The 16,542-nt window shown below is 34.0% G+C and overlaps 1 pseudogene across 1 annotated transcript; it reads right to left on the bottom strand.

The window, feature by feature from the left end:
* Positions 1-7,124: 7,124 nt before the first annotated feature.
* On the bottom strand, positions 7,125-13,283 carry LOC144557119 (uncharacterized; annotated as a pseudogene). Its single transcript, XR_013512552.1, has 7 exons — positions 13,090-13,283; positions 12,724-12,835; positions 12,538-12,612; positions 12,389-12,416; positions 8,134-8,383; positions 7,975-7,990; positions 7,125-7,900 (listed from the first exon to the last, which is right to left on the bottom strand). The product of XR_013512552.1 is annotated as an uncharacterized LOC144557119 (transcript).
* Positions 13,284-16,542: the final 3,259 nt, after the last annotated feature.

Below are 16,542 nucleotides of genomic sequence, written 5' to 3'. Positions count from 1 at the left end.
TTGTGTAGGCGCCATATTCGTGGTAGCGCATGATCGTAGTCCTGTATGACCGGGGTCATGTAGGCGATGTACTTGTAGCTCATGACTGAGTATTGTCAATACCAAAATGGTTGAACCTCACACCTGAATCTTGACGGTCATGTAGGCGTTGAACTTGTAGCGCATGATCGGAGTCATGTAGGCGCTGTACTTGTAGCGCATGACCGAGTATTGTTAATACCAAAATGGTTACCTAATACGATGTGAATTTTATTCTATACTGAATATTTACATATTTGACATGATACATAAGCATTGCATTTTTTTTTATCTAATGTTATAAATGCATAAGTTTAAGTGAGAACACTTGAGATGAGTAATTGTGAATAAAGCATGATTAAACAATAAAGTTGCACAAGTAAATTGGATTGAATTTTTAAGGCTATTGTACAAGAGCATTGCATAATATAATATTTTGTTATGCTTGATTGTTACAGCTATCAATTGTTTCTATAGCTTGCTGATTTTCTTTCGCGGTATTGAGCATTTTTTGAAGTGGACTTATATTTTAGTTTCTTGATTGATGATAATTGGTAGCTAAGAATCTTTGAATTCTTATACTATTATTGTAGTCTATATTTTTGGTACTCGGTGCTGTTTTAGTTTCAGTTGGTCGGATATGCGGATAACTCGACTGGAACTAAATACCGCACTAGGCGATTTTCAATCTCTCACATTTCCATTTCGGTGGGTTCCAGGTACAAAGCGTGAGACACAAAAGTGAGATGCCGAACTAGAGGACTGCGTGACATGCCACAAAGATGAGTATTTGGTTCACTTTAAATAAATCTGTTATGGTACTTCGATTGGATTTTATTGTACCGTAAGAGGTTTATTTTCAAATTGTTTGTTACATGTCAATTTCGAAACTTAGAAGAAAACTTTATTCATGTATTGTGGCTCTTGTCTTGTCATTGGTAATTTATGTATATATTTGATTGTGTATGATGATTGAATCGCCTTGCGCTGATAAGAGCGGCGGGTTATCAGCCCTGTTGTCGAGGTGTGACAATTGATACCTTGGATTTAAAGAGTAAGCCAAGCAATGAAGATAAGTATTACGTTTTGACCATCTTTTGTGCAAAATTATGTTCACCACTTTGTAAAATGTTAATTCTTGATCATCTCTTTTTCCCTCTTGACGATAAATGGCTTTCACTTTATCAATCATGGAATCTGATAGACCTAAATTATATACATATTCGATCTAATTTTTATCAAGAAATAACACCAAATATCTTGTATTTTGAACATAAAGAAAATATAATACACTTAGAATCAAGTTATACTGCGTTTGCTTGGTTTTAATTTGCAGGAAATGAAGAAAAATGCCCAGTGCGGACGCACCAGCCATCAGTGTGGATGCACTCAGTACTTAGACAAATTTTCAGCATTTACAGAAAAATTCGAGCCCAGTGTGGATGCATTGTAGCAGCCAGCAAAAATTTTGGGCCAGTGCGGAACAGCCACCCGCACTCACCACCAATGCGGACGCACTGGACCCGCAGACAACCAGAAATATGCGTTTTTGACAGTTTTTCTATTTCTGGCACATTCAAGACGTGTTTCAAGGGCTAAATTTAGACATGACAGTCTGTGAAACATTGTAAAGATAGCACCCACTAACCCCACATTCTAGCATCTAAATTGGGAATGGTTTTCAGCTATAAAAGAGGGGGTTCTTTCCCATTCAAGGCATCTCTTCGCAAAGATCATCTCATCTCTCAAAATCTCTTCTCCACCTACACTTAGCGTAAAATTCTGAAATCAAGGAAGCAATTCAAGGAGGAGGAAGAAGAAGATTTCAAGAAGAAGGCAAGAATAAGGGTTCTTCATCTAGAGAATGATGTAATTTATTTCTCTATTTAATTTATCTTTGTTTTAGTCAATCTTTGTAATGAATCTTTTGTTGAATTCTTGCATCTCCATGAGAGGCTAGTTTTTTTTCTAGGGGATTAGGTCAATGCATGAACTTGTTTAATTTTATCTTATTCGTTTTTTTTTATTATGATTGTTTTATGAGATTTGATTGTTAATTTCTGTGATTTATCATTTGTGTTGATTACATAGTTTAGTACTTGCAATCGAAGTAGTCCCGATTTGAAATTTATTTGTAATGCAAAGAATCCAAAGAAGTTAGGATGAGAGGAGAGTACCAAATTATGAACACAAATACCTTAGGATTTGGATTAGAAACGGTCGTACTTTGATATCCATATCTAGAACTATAGAAATTAAAAGTTAGGATTTGGTGAAGAACGACCGTGAAGTCAAACCCTTACTTAGGACACCTAGATTGACTAAATATTGATATGTGTTTTGTGTGCAAAAGATTGTTAAATATCCCTTTATGATGGTGACAGCACCTAAAATTCGAGGAACATTAACCCACAACACCAAAATACTTGTATCAATAATTAGTCGAAATAGGCTAACAAGAGCTTAATGGGTCTTGATAGCTAGGGTGAAGAACGACCGTGAAGTCCGAAACTATCTAGGCACGTTATTAATTCACGACCGTGACCCTTTTTAACACTTTAGGATAGAAATATCATCAAATCATACATGAATTTAAACAATACCGAATAGATATAATTAGCAAGGGATTGTAGACCGAATGCCCCTAGATCTTTCCAATTCTTGAAAGCAACCAAGATTCTATTTTACTATAATTGTTTCAAAACTCTTCCTCCGGATATTGAACCCGAACTTAGGATTGTTAGAACAAAACCCCCATTTAATTTTATTTTCTTGCACAAATCTGAAACGAATCGATAGAGTTAAAGATTAGTATTTTTCAATTTTCCTGTGGATCGATACCCAAAGTACTACAATGATAGGTTGTGTTGGGTTTCGGGGTAACCAAAACCCGTTTAGGCTTAAGCTGCGGAATGACCGTAGAACAAAAATTTCTACGGCCAACTTAAGCTCAGGATTAAATGGGGTATGTCAGGAAACTTTCCAAGGCGATCCACCTTCAGTATTCCTTTGGCATCAAAACCCAATTTAATCCTTTTTACAGATCTACTTCATGATTGATTTCTAAAACTTTAATCTACTTACCAATTAAATAGATTAATATAACATATTTATACCTTGTTTCCAAATCACAGTTGGAATGTAGACCGAGTAGAGCTACATCACGGGAATGATTCTCCTCGGAGCATCAGACGTCTGATGCCTCTATCGGTTATCCACCAGGACTAACCGGAGAGCGGTTTATTTCTTTTGCCAGAAATACTATAAATTGCGGAATTCTGTAAAAACACTATTCACAGAGAGAAAGATGAAAACCCGTAAATACGAATTTTCGGTTACTCAGTTTCATCAATGAGCAAAACTAAAATACCGTGAAATTTAGGAAAACACTATTAATCGATCCCGTAAATATACTTCACAACAACCCGCAAGATTATACGTCAACTACGTATAACTTTCTTTTCTCAACCGAAACACTATTTGAGAGAGAAACCGAGAAAGAGAGAAAATACCGATTCGTTTCGACACGAAACGATATGAGTGAATTAGTATTTTAATCTCTTCATGCACCCCTCTATTTATAGCCTCTAAAATGATGTGAAATGACCAAAATACCCCTATGACAAGGCATGCCACCTAGGGGTGAGGTGTTATGTGAATATGATTGATGACGTGTCATCTGGATAGGATCGATGACATGTCATGCGGATAAGGACGAATCTGAAAAGACCCGAATGCCCTCGGCCCGAATACAAATAATATTCGTATAATTATTCTGAACAATTATATTTCTTGCGGTTGTTGTTTCGGTAACTTTTATACAACGTACCGTGTACGTTTATAAATTAACCGTTGTTTTTGCTTGTCATCTTATATGACATTTATAATTTAATTATAACACGTATAATTAATTATAACCATCTTACTATTAATCATAACCAATTTATAATCAATCACAATAAGATTCTTCGATTAACTCCTATATGGTGTGACCCAATAGGATCTGTGTTATGTTGGTAAATAGAGTTAAAACTGTTTTAACTTCTATAATCATGAGCGGTATCTGGCAGTATACATCATGACCATCCAATTACACAGATGATGCTATACTGTACAATATCACGATCCAGTAAACTATTTACTTATTTGTTCTTCTGTCTCATAGCTATCAGATTAGTTTCAAGGTAGATGTGTGTCATCCTTGCTAACTGAATATTTTCTTGATCTTGAGCAGATTATCAAATATAATTACTCTTGTAATATACCGCTAGCAGATAATCTTACTCTATCAAGGGGCCCAGTGATGCTATAGCTCGTATAAAATACGAGGGACAAATAGTATTCTTGGTAAACTATCACTTCCTCAGCTAAGCTATACATATGGAAAAGCTACCGTTATGACTGCTTTTTACGGACAGCGTTAAATAACAATCACCCATACATATTTCTCAGTGGGAACGATAAATACCTCATACTGTAGAACCTGACACTGAATGAAAACATAAATGACACGAACACAATTTTATTTAATGTTTCATTCGGGGTCCGTCAAATACCATGTTCCTAGAACATGTATCTATGTGATTAAAATGAAATCTCGTGTCAGGTGGTTTGTAAAACTTAACCATATTTTAATCCACATACTAACCTTATCGCGGTAATTAGTGTTCCTGCTAATTACCTTGGTCAGTGACCTTTTAAGAGTATATATCATCTATATTATGGAGTTTCACAATTTCAGTGATGAACTCGAAACGATCCATAAATTCAATAATACTCAAGGCAACAAAATGATATATAAATAAACATGCAATTCATGAACAAAGTTTTATGATAATTTATTGTATTATTGACTTCTAGATTATTACAAACTAACAGGGTGTGCGCTTGCAATCGACCATTATTTGAGTATTTAGGTTTATAAATTTAAAAGTCTAAAGAGTATAAAACAAGCATAAAATCTTATACTTAAAATACTCATCAGAATTCCACATCTCATACACAAAATGCAAACAAGGTTTGTCGGTATCCGCAATTGTCAACATCCCAAAATAGGCTCAGTGAACTTAAGAATGTACTCAATTTTCTTCCAAAACCCTGCTTCATCTAAGATCTTGTTCCTCACAAAATTTGCTCTATCAACATTATCATCTTGATGCTCACTCCAACAATCTTTTATAACCATTTCTTTTAACCCTCTCTTAACTTGCAAAAACATATTGAACACAATAATTATCGAGGCAAAACACGTCTCGATCGCCAAAAGTAACTTGAGATCACAACATGTAAGATACATATGCAATCGCATTGAGTGGTTAATAAAATTCTTGATGGCAGACACATTTGAGGCAACACAACTAATCCAACTACATTAATCATAGACAATTTGATTGGCTTGGATATTTCTTGTAGCACATATATTCTCCAAAAATATGTTAAATGTGTGAACAACACAAGGTGTCCAAAAGATGTTAGGAAATTGAGTTTCAATTATCATCCTCGTCGCCTTGCAAACCGGGACATTATCTGTGATCACTTGTACCACTTTTTGAGACCCAACCTCTGATAGGGCCATGAATCCAAGGCCCTTATAAAACAAATCTTGGGTCACAAATGATAACTTGGGTTAAAAACTACTTTGATGAAATTAACCCAAGAACAAACAAAAGATCCAAGATATGGTAACATAGGCAGCTTAGTCACACAACCCAACCCGAGATGGGGGCATCCCGATCCAAGACCTGGCCCAGAGTCGGCTTAGAACCACCTCCATTAGCTGTCCGTCCAAGACGGGTGAGACTTAGTCACCGCCTTCTATGCGGACGTCACCGCTCACATAGTGAACCCTGCAAATACCCTAAAGTTTCTTGCGCCATATCAAGGTATCCGGTATCATTTGCGAGAGCAAGGTCTAGCAAATGAACGACAACAAAATTATAAAGATTTTTTAATCTTCAGCATGCAAAACTAAGAAATCATATCGAACGTATCATTGGCATATTAAAGACATGATTTTCTATTTTAAAAGTTGCAATATACCATACAATAAATACACAAAGTGATTTGGTCAATGTATCATGTATTCTTTATAATTTATTGTTAATCACAATAGAGATACAAATTGGACTACAAACACAACATATCATACAGTAGAACAAAATGAAATTGTTGATGTACCGGACGGACAAAAATTTTGAGGCACTAAACAATCTACGTCGTGCAGGACATTAAATAAGACAAGCAATTGCTATGGATATGTGGAATGATTATGTTAAACATAGAAGAAGTAGAGACTAATTAATGTTTAATATATTTTATTTAGAAGAAGTAGAGACTCAATGTATCATGTATTTTTTACCATATTATTATTTAAGTAGTAGTTCAAAAGATGAAGTTATTTTTCTACTAGTATGGATTGTCAGAAATAAAAAAATAATTCAAAAGTATTAGATTGAATTCATGCTTGGATACATACCAAAAACATCAAAACAAAAAAAAAATACAAAAAGTGTAGCTAGAAAATCAAGCCCCTTCACATGAAGATAGAGGACATCAAACCAATCACATTAGACCCAGATTTTGCATTTTTATAATTTTTTAACCATTTATAAGGGCATTTATGAAGTCCATCTCCTGAAAACACAAAATCAACAAAATTTCAAAACAACCCTAAATGAAAGAAAAATAGAAAATGATAGCTCTCAGTTGAGTTTGATAAAACTGTTGTGTGGGCACATACTAGACACTCCAATGAACACCGTAAAAAAAAAATTCTCAGTTTAGAATTTTCTATAATTTATGGTGAGTGTTTGAAGTTCATACTTTGAAAATGGAACTAGTTCAGAAATAACCAGCATACTGTCATTCATAAATGACACTGTTCATCATAGTGGATGACCATATAAAAATTTAAGATTGAACATGCATAAATTTTGAGTTTTGCTGGTCGCATCCATGTAAAGAATATCCAATTTGGTTTAGCCAATTAATTATGATAAAAATGACAAATCAGCATGTCAACAGGAGCAATATAGGCAACACCAATATGATTTTATGCCAATTACAATGAAATAAACTGAAGTAAAGAACAATACAATATATAAAATATAACATAATTGTATCATTTTACTTCAATAAAATTTCTAAAATATCAACTCTAAACCACTTCACTATCTTTTTCACAAAAATATCAACCCTAAACACTAATATTTTCAAAATATAACACCAATTCTCTTACCACTTCACTATCATTTTCACAAAAATATCAACCCTAAACACTAATATTTTCAAAAGACATGCTACTTACCTTACTTTTTGGACTTGTACACATCAACCATCAACTTGATCCATTATGCCCGTCTTTCTTTAACAATACATATGAATGCCTCACAAGTCTCGGGCTTAGCGATGAACATATCACATGCAAAAACAAAATCCACCATCTCATAACCCGGGATGCTACATTCGTATGCCTCAATTGTAGCCGCAACTGAAAACTTGTCCGCACGCTCATTACTCCTAATTGCATTCTTTTCTATTATAGCACAATATTGAGATATCTCTTCCCTCTTGTATGCCAAATAATTCTCGTGAAATTCAGATATAGCATTTTTCTTTCTAGTCTTGTTTGTCCTCCTAGGTGACAAAACTCTACCAAAGGGAGGCGTGTCACCAACAATTGGAGCTTCGGTGGAGGATGGTACTTGTGCTTGAGTAGAGATCAGATCAAATGCTTGTGTATTAAGAAAATCTTCATTAATATCAATATGATTTAAATCTTTTGGAGCAGGTGTAGTGGGACTAGGAGAGTCCATGCCAAATTGATTCTCACGATTTGCATAATAATTACTTTCACGACGACACGAGCCATTCGCAATACATCCTAAAATTTTGATACAAAAGGTTATATTAAACAAAACAAAATAATTAAATTGTTAAAAAAAATGCATGTTTTACTAAACAAAATCTCATACTAGAATACAAGTCGTGCAAGTCATCATAGTATGAAAAAGATATTTATACCACCTTTTAGCATCCTTATACGTTTGCAAAAGAGCGGCCCACACTTCCTCGGTAGCATCAACCATTTTCCTCGTAGGATCCCATCTGAAATCACTTTGATCTCTCAATCATTTGATCGTTTTGTAATGCTTCTTCAAAGTGTGTTATTGCTCTAAGTTGCTTTAGTGAGAAACTTGAATCTACAAACTTTGTTTTGAATCTTCGCGCCATATCATTCCATGCAACACCACTCCATGCATTTTGTTGGCGCGTACGAGTCTATTAAATTCAACAAGCAATTCCACTAGGAATGCCTTTTGAAACTCATTCCAAGCAGCTCTATTGTTGGTTTCATGTACATTGCCTACATACCAATTATGAAATAAATAATCAATGTTTACAAATAAAAGAAAACTTCACCAATCAAGCTTAATTGAAATATTTATTGAAATTTTTTATCAAGGAGCTTTATTGAAATAATAAAAAAAAGAAGCTCATATACATTGAAAAATAGAACATTTCATCTATTAGAAGACAGTTTATTAAGTTCTATGAAACGACAACTAAATTAACAAAATCTCTACATATCAGAAATTACTCCATCCATACTAATTATACTCTTTGGGAAAAAATCAAGCACCCCATCAGGTTCCCTCAGATCTAGTACCCCCTATGACCAATTTCAACCTCTTGGTTTTCTAATTGAGATAATATCATTGTGCCCAAGGAAAGATTACGTATTTCCCAATTAATAAGCATCACAATGCCATGAGCATCCAATACTTATGCAAGAAAAAAAATACAACATATAACATCTGAATCTTTGAATCAATAATTAAATATAATTATAGTCTAAGTAATCTAAAAATATACAAATTACCCCTCAGTTACTCCTCATTGAGCGTAAGTTTCATGAAACACCAACTAAGATGTAAAATTATAAATCTCAATTAAACAATGTAAAACTCTAAGAATTCACATAAGATGCCTAAAACATATTTTTAGGCAAAAAGTACTTTGATGAAATATATGGAAGTGCTACCCTATTGTTCGTCTCATTTTTAGGCAAAAGTTTCTTTTTTCTTTTTCTTTTTCTTTTTTTTTGAGAAAAACTTATAGGTGATTGATTGAAATAAATATAGGTCCATTATAATTTCTTACAATGCAAACATAAAATGCCAAGTTAATATCAAAAGAACTACCTCTAAACAAATGAACAGCCTGAAATGAGAAGCAATTATGTGAAACACAAACATAAATTGTCAATCAGCTATCTAAATATTCTACCCCTAACAAACCATCAGACTGAAATAAAGTGAAAGCAAATATGACCCTTTATGAGGGCTGCTAGGTAAAAAGGTCTGACGAACTAAAATAGTTGACATTACTTGAGGTTCAATTGCAATTTTCTCTCTATTTTTCTAACAATCTCTTCTCTTCGATTATCACAACTAATTTCTCTTCGATTATCACAACTAATGTCAACTCTTTGCCTAGTACGAACGATGTAGGCTTTTAGTGATATAAATAGTTTTAATTTCAATTTTCTCACTATTATTAATAAAAACCTGCATATTTCATACCTTCGCCAGATTATAACAAATAATGACAAAGGATAAAAGAGTTGACATCTATTAGTTATTTTTCTAAGAATTTGAAGGAAATCATACCTTCTCCAGCTATGGTGAAAGTAAGATATCGAGAGGTTTGAGCAAAATCCGCTATCCACCTTTTATGCTAGAGGCACTGTTCGAGCTTTGTGCACAATATTTTCGTTCTCACATCGAAATCAAGTAAAAAGAGACTTATGGGACTCGCTAGCACACCATTTGGGGAAGAAAAAATGAGGTTGGACTCAATGTTTTTTATCCCAAAATTTTACGCAGTGTGGATTGATTTTGGGAAGAAAACATGGGAATGAGATGGGGACGAAAAGGCCATCCAAACGGGTACAGGGCCCAAATTCCTACAATTCCCATTAAAGATATGTCTTCTGAACAGGGCCTAAGGGCCTGTTTGGTTGTCACTAGATTGTGCGGGATGGGATTTCACGGGTTTGAAAACTCACTTTTTTATTTGCGGGAATCCATGCTCATAATTATGAACGGGAATAATTACATAAATGTACCGAATGAGTGTTCGGTTGTACTTTGGAAATAGTTGTGAAAAATTCTACTTTCTAAAATACTTGATATCAATAGAATAATTATTAATTAAATTAAATCAATGGGTAAAATAAGAAAATTCAATCCACAGGTAAAAAATAATTAAATTAAATTAAATCAACATATAAAAAATTATCACTAAAATGAGTACAAATAAAATAAGAAAATATTTATAAATAAATTAAAAAAATAAACATTTTACAAAAAATAAATATCAGTAAACAAATAAACATTTAAAATATGTAATTAGAAAAATTAGAAATCAAACAAACATTTAAAATATGTAATTAATAAAATAAGAAAACAATATTTAAAAACATTTTAAAAAATAAATACTTATAAACAAACAGGCATTTAAAAAATATAATTAAAAAATTTGAAAATAACAATTAAAAACATTTTAAAAAATAAATGCTTATAAACAAACAAACACTTAAAATATGTATTAAAAAAAAAATAGTCCGAATCCGGTTAGTCCCACAATTGAAATGGGTTGTTCCACTCTCTCCTTATATATACATGGAAATAAGTGAGAGATGATAAGCATAGTAACATGATTCGCGTTTTATTCGCGAATAAAACATTTTTTAGAGGTTGCCGAACTGAACAACGAATAAAACAGTTAACTGAACTTTTACCAATTTATTCGCGAATAAAACTCGAATAAAACATTTTTTACGAATTATTCGCGTTTTATTCAAAAAAATTGTCACTAAATTTCTTTGATTGCATGTGAGAAGAGGAAAATTTGGTCTACGCGTTTTTTTCACCTGCCATTCTCCTTTAAGTGAATCACGTGAGTTAGTACTTAGAGTGGGGACCACTTCATACTTTAATATGACACATTGAATAAAAAGTACATTTGGATCTTGTATTGCTTGAACTTTGTATTTGTTGATGTGTGCATTGTTTCATAAGCACATAGCCACATAATCCACTTCATACTTCACCAGTTCATATGTACCATAATTTGTTACTTTTTTTTTTTTTTTTGCAATTCTTGTAAATCAAGATCTATGGTTCAAATTTAATGTACGATCCCGGATCATTTCCGAATTATATCTGAATCACGAATTTTTGATCATGCCGAACCTTTTCCGTATTATTAAGTTGTCACTACGATGATAAGTAGAAGAGAAATGAGCCACGTGGGAAGATTGAGGCAGAAAAAGAAATATAAAGAGTGAGTGAGGTGGGTCCCAGCAGGATAGAGAAGAGGAGAGAGGAGGTTGGATAAAAAATGAAGTTGGAGTCCGTGTTTTTAAACCCAGCATTTTACAATGAAAAAAAAATGAGTGGATTGTTCCCACTGGAATTTTTGAGCCCAACATTTTACAAAGAAAAAAAAATGAGTGGATTGTTTCCACCGGAATTTTCGGAGAATAAAATTGACTGCCGAACACTCAGTTGGAAATTTCAGCCCACCAAACTCAAACCCACATAATTCTCAATTCCCAGATAAAAATTGTACAGCCGAACAAGCCCTAAAGAAAATGCTAATTGTTAATTGGGTCGAAACAGGAGTTAGCGAAACCAATTCGGTGTTTACACAGATCCTAAGCCGGGCAAGAACAAATTTTATTAGCTTGGAAGTTTCAAGTTTGGATTCGTTTTTTAGTTCCAAGCTCCAAAGCAAGAGATTATTTACAGTCTGTAATGACGGGCTGGAATGCCGGATTGGCAATAAAACATACCAGATCCCTCCGTTACACTCAACTTTACGATTGAGATTTAACTAATTCACACGATCATTAGTTGATCATGTCCATGCCTCCCCTGCACTGAGTTGCAATTTTTGATGAATCATGACATCCAAGGATCCACCATCAAAGCATCACAGAAATTATATTATCACTTCAAAACAGCAAAGAACGAGAACTAATCCACACCTTACTCTCAGGTCATATATCATACTTGCAAAATTGCAAACACTATTTGAAAGTAGTCTTGTAAACTACACAAGCACCTTAAATGTTTATTCACGGAATCATCATCTATCACTCTAAAAAGGGTACCTTGTATTGTTTGACGTGCTTCCCAGCCTTAAAAGGCATCAGACTCTTAACAGAACTAAACTGAAGGGATATTAATTAAAATCGACACATTTTCAAAACAAAACTTTTAACTAGAAGCAGCTCCTCAAACCACTGCATATTTTAGTTGGAAGAAAAGGCACTCTTTTTTTTAAAAAAGGATAAATTTACCAGCATCCCAGCCTTTTGCAATCCAAACCTTAAACATTGCAGACAACTAGAGCGAGCTAAAACTTCTGCTGTTCTGCAGTAATCAATATTCACTTACAGTGTCTACAGGGTTAACTCCATGTAATTGTGCAAGTTGTTATTGGACATACCATCTTTGTGCAATCGATCATTTTTATACCATGCATCTCAAAGGAATCCATATCTTTCAAGCCTCGATGAAACCACTATAGATGTTTGCACTTCATTCCAGGGTTAAAATTGCAAAAGCAGCCAAAGAATTTGAAAAAATCGCTTTAAAAGAACTCTACATTATATGTTTCAATTTTTTTAAATACCTTTTGCAATCCTGTACCGGCAAGGAATAGCTGTATCAAATTCCTCCTCGTACCCAATTTGGAATTTGTTGGATCTAAGGGAGAGCTCAGTTGAACTAGACAAACACTGACTCTCCAAACCAGGACAGAAGCACTTATGATTTTGGTATTGCAAATTATAATACCAATGCAAATCAGAAAGTTAGTAAGAGATCTTTTTATAGTATATGGTCTTGCATTATATGGTCAAATTTATAATTTGTTAAAGTGCTAACATGACTTAAGTACCGTTATTGAATGACTGTAATAGACTCGTACCATTTTGGTATCTCAATTGGATCTAAATTTTAAGCTTGATTGGGGCTCAAGAAAAACATATCCACATACATATCTTCATACATTGCAACAGTAACAGAAAGTGTGCCAATCAAACATGTATTAACTGATACCAGCACTATCTCAACATGTACTAACTGATACCAGCATAAAAATATAATTTCCATCCTTAGCAGAAGATAAAGAAAAAGAAGTGGAAAAGGTAGAAATACACCATATCGGGGTTGACGCCTTGATGGAGCCATCATGTCAAATTAAAAAGAAAAATCTCAGATAACAAGTAGCTTTGAGTATGTCTAAATGACTTCAAAGAAAGAAAATAAGTAAATTCATATGCTTTGTGCATTACTGGAACAATTTTAGGACCAAAATGCACTGAAATCTACCTATAAATGTAAGAAAAGTAAGATGTGATTCAACGACTGATTACAGCGCTGAGTACTATAATTATTGTTAAAAAAATACCAAAATGCCCTTCGTACTTGAGCATTGTATCTGGGAGCTATTCATAATTCGTATTGGCACCATTGCTTTTCTTGGACCAGCAGCTACTCACATAACCCTCCATCATTTGAGCAATTGTACACCAGCCAATGCCCATATTATTTCATTGAAAATTTTGATTATTGCACATAAAAGAAGTTAATGTACAGTATATGCAAATAAATAATATTATCTGAGAAAGTTAAATTCTGACAGCATGCATGCATGATCACCTGCTATGATGCTTGCTCAAAATATTTTGTGATAGTGGTACTTCTTCAAGAGGGTACAGGTACACTGGTGCAATGCAGTCATTTGAAGGTCGGATTTGGGTTAAAACATTCACAATTAGCCTGACCTGACATGTAAACTCGAACTCATTTGTTTTTTAATACATATTAAAATTTCCTTTCAATCAAGTAATTCGGCACATTCTGAGATACCACAAAGCTGATTTATTTTGTTTGACAAAATAATGGTTAAACACAAATAAATAAGAAGGATGTGCAATAGTAAACATACTTAGGGTCATTTCCCACATCATAGCAGAAATAGAAGCAAGTTCCATTGTAGCACAGATCCCTCTGGTTTTTCTACTAAGCAGCAAAACCAATTGGAAACAAAGAAGAAATAAATAAAACGAAGTTATCGCACAAATCATACAGTTGCCACAACAAAATTATTCAGTACCTCTAATATCACAGTGATGAAATTAGTTTTTGAGTTAATCTAATTAAAAAGGAATTCCATCCACCATGGTTTCACATAATGCGACTTGTTCCAGTTCCTGTGCATCGTTTACAAAACATTAAACCATCATTCAAAAAAAGGCTTCAACCATAGATCGAGTATAATTCAGTAATATTAGATAAACTCGTACTTAATATTTACTGCATGTAATAGTGGATGCACGTTTCATTTTGATTAAGGTTTTAGAAGTAAAGGCCCAGTGACATGGCAACCAAGGACTGTCTAGTACTAGAGAAGAATTCACATCCTCTCAAGTTACTGGACTGAGTACAATTGAATCAGATGATCCAAAATTGTCCTTTTTAACTTGGCACGAATCTCAAAGCACAAATAATACTGCCCCCTCTGTCATCCCGAGAAAGGACCGGCTGAGAGTAAATCTGGGCCGTTCGTTTCAATTGTGTTGAGTCAGGTACCTGGGAGGATACGGATCCACTAGAGAAGGCCTACAGATACAAACTTGATTAAAGAATGCAAATATTAAGATTTCAAAATTTACTTTTGTTTTTGTCTTACAATTGGATGGTCTCACCAGTTGTCAAAGGAATCATGCAAAAGTAGCCATTATCATCTTAGAATCTCCATCTCGTAAATCACCCGATATGTTAGAAGTTCTATTAGAAAGTGAAAGTGTGATGTGGGAAAAGAAATGAGATCAACAGTAAGTGGTCTGTTTACCTCAAATGATCAGTTTGCCAAAAATTGCTTCCGATTCAAACTGCGACTGAAATGACAGCCCGTTTTACCATTAACACGTAGTGATTTTCTAGATTTAAAATTCATCCTATATTTCTTCTTTTCTTTGTATGAGAATAATTCTGCCTTCTGCTTAATCTGCATGTTCAAATAGTTATCAATGATCATCCTGCACTCTCCATAGTCGGATGCCATAAAAGTCATGTACCCAATCTCGCATTTTGCCATTTTGAAATTGAGACCGTTGTGAGATAATTTCCCTGCAAAATTGAACTGAACAAAGAACCAGTAATTTGTAATTCTTTGTTAGTTACTATTCAACTTTTAGCGCCTAAACTAGCTTGCAATTGTGGTCAGTTGTACATATTGGTTCTCCACCTAATTACCTATAGAATATTGTATACATGATCAATATGAAAATGCAAAACACTATTCTATTTTACAATATTGTAGAAAATATTTTGCACAGACACAGGAGAAGAAGCATCTCAGTGGTAGCAAAGGCCCAAAAATTCCATAAATTGTCACTTTCTTACCAGGTATCCAAAGCATGGCCATCCCAGTCGGAGAGATTTCCACCGAAAGTGCAATGATATTCTTTTTTTTGGTAAATCACCTGTAGGTTGAAAGCACTAGTTCCATGGCTTGAAGAATTTCTTAAAAAATGAAGGATATTCCTTAAAAAGTTAAATATCAGAAAAGGGGAAGAGTCGATAACGACAGGGCTACTTGGCAAAGAATTCAAGAGAGGGTTACAAACACAAACAACAATTCCTTCATTTCCCAAATTCAAAGTTTACCAGGAAAAGTAATGCTCCCACTTGATGCCAGACCACATAATAGCCAGCCAAATCCAACTTTCAGCCACCATGGAATATTATTTTACCGTAGTAAAATCCAAAGAATCCGAGTCAAAGCGCTTACCCCATACAACACATGTACCGCGCATTATAGAGGATTTCAAATCATCGAACACAAGAATTTTAGTGTTTTACAATATGGCCATTCAAAATCATAAAAATTGATTTTACAGTAGAACCCCTAAACTTCAGTGTTTTTCAAAACCACTCAACCAACTATCACTTAATTTCTTCACCCTCGTTTTTGCAAAGTAATTCCACACCAGACACCACTTCAAAGAAAAAAGGGTTTCTTCCTGAAAATTTATATAAACCATAATGGAAGCCGGGTACATGTCAAATTTTCCAAAACAAAAAGGGATACCTGCAAATAAAACAATTAAAATACTAATTTAGTACGTTGCAGTACAGACAAATCAGAATGCTGCCGGGTCAAACAAAAGAGAAAAAAATTAATAGGGTCACGTAGGGACAAACATAATAGGGTTTCAGGGTTTAACATTTTTGAGATTCCAAACAGACACACCACCACCATGAACTGCAGCAGTTCAAAGACGAAGAATAAATTAAAAAATATATATATAACTCTGCATCTCAAAGTTCATCTACACATCCCTCGCAAATCTCACCTATCCCTTCTCGCCAAGGAATCCAAACAAATATTGTTCTTGAAACCAGGAAAAAAAAATCAAATCCAAAATAACAAAGGCCCAAA

The sequence above is a fragment of the Carex rostrata genome, chromosome 7 (genome assembly GCF_964058835.1).
Source record: "Carex rostrata chromosome 7, lpCarRost1.2, whole genome shotgun sequence".
Taxonomy (NCBI): Eukaryota; Viridiplantae; Streptophyta; class Magnoliopsida; order Poales; family Cyperaceae; genus Carex; species Carex rostrata.
The sequence above is the reverse complement of the archived record's forward strand: the minus strand, read 5'-3'. Positions and strand labels throughout refer to the sequence as shown.